Below are 4,832 nucleotides of genomic sequence, written 5' to 3'. Positions count from 1 at the left end.
GACAGTTTATCCCTCCTAGGATTCTTGTGACAAGTAATGAGATGAACTTAGCACAGGATAGAAATAACTTCATAAAGGTAGCAGTTATGGCTGTTAAGTAGACTTCAGACAGTGCTCAAATGCTTGCAGGGATGGAGAATTCACTAGGTTCATCCTTCAGTTTAGAAGACACCCAGGTGTGGCACCTGGGTGGCTCAGTTGGTTAACTTTGGCTCAGGTCATGATCTTATGATTATGAGTTTGAGCCCCGTATTGGGCTCTGTGCTGACAGCTCAGAGCCTGGAGCCTGCTTCAGATTCTCTCTCTCCCTCTTTCTCTGCCCTACCCCTGATCATGCTCTTTCAAAAATAAGTAAACATTAAAAGAAAAAAAGAAAAGAAAGACCCAGGAAACTGTGAGTGAGGTGATTTAATTTGAGGCTTCCATCTGTTACTTTTAAATAACAGAGTTGCTGGTTGGCATACGTCACAGGATTGCTATAAGTATTAGAGAATCCATAAGTTTTGCAAACTATAAAGTGCTAGATCATCTTATTATATTTTTATTGCTTCCCAGGGCTGTGCAGAACAAACTTTAGCCATCTAGCATAATTATTCTAGAGTTTGAACAAGTTTGGACATAGGGAAACTAGTATCATATAAATGTCTATAAATCCTAATGTGTGTTCCAGGAAAACACAATATCCTGTGAGAAGGTGAAAGACATTTCTAGGGGAAAAGAGTTTCTCACTGAATAAGCCTGGCAAACACACTATGCCCATGACCTCCTTGGAGATTCATAAGACCTATAATAATATAAAAGAAGGCCCTGAGAAGTCCTGCATTAGAGAAATCTGTTGGACTTTGTTCATCCAAATTCCTTAAATGCATTTGCTCTCCTGCAGGGAATTCCCCCTTAATATCTTGCAGAACATCATTTTGGAAATGGTGCCAACACTTGATACGTATGAAAAAGCTTTGCAGTGTCCTCAGTGTTTTCTTGTTAAGTATTCTTCTCTTAATTATGTTCCATGATCTTGAGTCTCTTTTACCATCATGATCATTTCCCTTCTACACATTCCATGCATTTGCATTTGCTTTTGTGTACTCTGTATCTGAGCGCACAATTCTAGATGGGGTTGACATTCAGACTCGATGGGGATGACGTACTCTAGGACGCTGGGCTTGGTGTGGTAAGAGAATCATGGAAGAGAAAGAGGGTCACATGGGTCATTGTCAGTCTCTCTTTCTCTGTTTTCAATGCGCAGATCTCTCCAAATATCACAAGCCATGCTCCCATGATCCTTGGGGGTCATCCCATCTTTGGACCTCAAAAGCGTTTATTTTGGCAGAGAAGCAAAGGTACTCTCCCTCTGTCTAGAAACCAATGGCCCCTAGAGGGCAATGTGGTGACAAGAATAGACTTTGGGAGCCTGGTTTCTCCGGACTTGCTGGGCACTAAGCCTACAGGGATGCTACTCTGAGGCAGTGCTATACTCTTTCAATTTATTTTTATTTTTATTTCTCACAGAATGCCTTAGGAAATAGTCAAAATGTCAACTGGTGCATAAAGGCAAACACCGAGGAAAGGCAGAGGTCCCAGAGGAAAGGCAGCCTGAGCCTCCAGGAAGAAAGAGATCTTCTGTGAGCTGCCCTGGGTGGTGGCCGCGGCTCTCCTTTCCTCCTTCTTGTATCCATGCTATTATTATGCTTCTGATTTAGGGCTTCAGTTACCAGGAAAGATTCATCTTTATCTTGAGCTGGGGCAAACTTCTGTAAGAGCAAAAAACATCTTAATGTTCCTGGACTCTGGATTTCCAAATTTGATGCACACTTTAATACAAAGGGAAAGGGGACCTTTATTTCAGTAAGGAATGAACTGTTGTATATCATGAAATAATCAATATCCACAGTCATCCTGGTGATGAAGGGTTAGCCAGTGCTGAGTCACAGTCTTGCATCTGCTACTTACCAGGAGGGTAAACTTGGGTAAGTTTTTCCAGCTCCATGGGCCTCAGTGTCATTGGCTAGTTATAGGAGGAAGCTCTGACAGCCTTCGAGGATTGTGGTGAGGCTTAAACGAGATGACAGATCTAAAACATCTTGTGTAATGGCAGTGCTCAAAATGTGGTCCCCAGGGTTGCCAGCATCGCATCACCTGGTATCCTGTTAGAAATGGAAATTCTCGGGGGTCCTGGGTGGCTCAGTTGGTTGAGCAGCGGACTCCAGCTCAAGTCAGGATCTCACGGCCTGTGGGTTTAAGTCCTGTGTCAGCCTTTTGCTGACAGCTCAGAACCTAAAACCTGCTTAGGATTCGGTGTCTCCCTCTCTCTCTGCCCCTCCCTTGCTTGTTCTCTCTCTCTTTCTCTCTCTCTCTCTCTCAAAAATAAACATTCAAACAAAAGAAATGCAAATTCTCAGGCTCTATTAAAGATCTACTGAGTCGGAGCCCAGTGATGGCTGATTTAATGAAAGTGATCTGTGTTTCACTCCTGGTGACCCTGAGGCATGCTAAAGTTTGAGAAATGCTGTTGTACAGAAACTGGCTGGGAGCAATGCAAAATAATAGTATGTTATCATTGTTGTTATGAATTGTTGCTGGGAGTACAAAATATACTACTACAAGAGTTGATCATTCCTGTTAACTGGAAGATCTAAGTGTTGAATGTAAAATGACCACATAAGAGAAGTAGAAACTGTGAGGAGGGAGAAAGTGGTGCCCGCAGACCAGTATGACGTGACAAGGCTCTGTGGTGGTGGCAGGCTTCAAAGATGAATAGTATTGAAAAGGCAGGTGGACCTGAGCAGGGCATCCTGGTTGAGGAGATAGCAATAGTGATAGTTGTGACTTACAGGGGAGAATACTTCAGAAGTATTGAGATGGCAACAGAGTCGACATTTATTTAAACTTTCTGACCATCCATTATAGATCAGACATTCTAGTGCTCCTGGGATATGGAGATGAGGAACTCCCAGGGCAACAGATTCTTAAAGGCACCATAAGAATTGTGCAATTGGATATCTTCCTTCTCATTGTCTTCAAAATTATAAAGACCATGTATTGAGGATTTACTATGTATTAGACACTGTTCTGAGTACTTTACATGAATCTGCTCACTTAATTCTAACAAACACCTGATAACATATTTATCATCATTATCATCATCATTATTGCCATTTTATACATGAGGAAACCATGCCTCAGAAAGGTTAAATAAATTGCCCCAAGTTCTGCAAGTCATTAAGCAGAGGAATTGGGAAGTAAGTCTGTCTGATTCTGCGGGGCTGTCAAGTGAATGGTCAGTTCTTGGGGGCTGGAGGTTTGTGTGCAGAGCTAGTAGTGGTCACCCAATGTTGCAATTGTTCCTTTACATTCCCCAGGCCTCCGTGCAGTTAGGTGAGGTCACATGACTAATTTAGGCCAAAGAAATGTGAGCAGAAGGTACACGTATATCTTCTGGACTTGGGCACTGAATAGCCTACACATAATTCTCCAGCCTCTCTTCCCCTGCATGGGTGATCCAGAAGGTAGATTTGTGTTCTAGATGTACCATTATAGGATCATGGAGCCTTTGTTGGCTCACATCCCTGGGTAACTGTCTAGAGCAGAGCCTCCTGGAGTGGATTCATATCTCTGATGGAAATGTTGCTTAAGCAAGAAATACACCTGTGTCAAATTAAGAGGCTGTGATTTGGGGGTTATGTTACTGCAGCAATAGCCTCACCTGTGCAGACTAGTATAGTTATACAAGAGGTTAAAATTAGATATATATAGACATAGATAGATATAGATATATAAAATTAGATATAGATAGATGGATGGATAGATAGATAGATATAGATATAGTTATAAAATTGAAAGAATCCTGAATTTTGGCTTACAAATTTCCCAATCTAGTTTATAGGCAAGTTGAACTATTGAAAGATTTTTTTGCAATAAATGGAAAGTATTTCATTTGTCTCTTTCAGAAACTGAGTTAAAGGTAGTCACAACTGTATATTATACATAGTGCTTTTAGAGATAATCTTGTTTTAAAATCTTTCCAGTTTAATAACTGAAACCGATTAGTCCCAGAATCCTGAAAATTCCAACATTTTGAAGTTTATTCTAAATTTGACTGGCTTCTTCATATACACAGAATCAATACTTGCGCACACACACACGCACACACAAACACACACCTGTATTTGCACACACCCAAACAAAAACAACCAAAAAAAGGAAATTTCATTCTATATTTGTGTGTCCTAATTTTCAGTATGGGAAAATATTATTACCTGAGACATTTTCTCCTAGTTGCCCTGAGGAATGTCCTCAGAGTTCGGTCTCAAAAGCATGACTTGATCTTGAAGTTCACATCCAGCCCTTTCTCTTCGCCTTTGGCAGATGAAATGTGACAGCACTGCTCTCTTAGTCTGGCTGTCAGCATGTGCATGCACACCTCTTTCAGTTTTCTGTACTCCATGAAGAATACGCTGGGAGCTCTTTCAGACCTTTCAGATTTTTGGTGTGAGCTTGGAACTCCGCTGAGGTCGGTATGATCCCTGAGCCGGCCAGATGATCCTTTGTTATTTATTTTTAATGTCAAATTATAACAAGAACCTCCAGGGCCTCAAGGGAAATACCTTTGAATAGAACATAGCACCGTGGTAGACCTGTCAGCTAGGTAAAAGTTCAAGAGCCCATTGCTGAGGGCAAGGGAAAGACAGTGGGAGAAGGAGGTATTGTTTAAACTTTTATGTGTAGATGCAAACATTATATTCATTTATATGAGGATCTATAACCAGGAAAAATCACATTTCAGCAATGAGTATATTCATAACAAAATTTGGTGTGGAATTAATAATGATTGT

General features: G+C 41.0%; 1 long non-coding RNA gene across 1 annotated transcript; it reads right to left on the bottom strand.

Moving 5' to 3' along the window:
• Positions 1 to 1,472: 1,472 nt before the first annotated feature.
• LOC120237118 lies at positions 1,473 to 4,526 on the bottom strand. Its single transcript, XR_005529863.1, has 2 exons — positions 4,257 to 4,526; positions 1,473 to 1,751 (listed from the first exon to the last, which is right to left on the bottom strand). It is a non-coding gene; the product is annotated as an uncharacterized LOC120237118 (long non-coding RNA).
• Between the last annotated feature and the right edge of the window lie 306 nt (positions 4,527 to 4,832).

Source organism: Hyaena hyaena, unplaced genomic scaffold, assembly GCF_003009895.1.
Source record: "Hyaena hyaena isolate Hyena2069 unplaced genomic scaffold, ASM300989v1 scaffold_172, whole genome shotgun sequence".
Lineage (NCBI taxonomy): Eukaryota > Metazoa > Chordata > Mammalia > Carnivora > Hyaenidae > Hyaena > Hyaena hyaena.
This window is presented reverse-complemented; position numbering and strand designations above follow the sequence as displayed.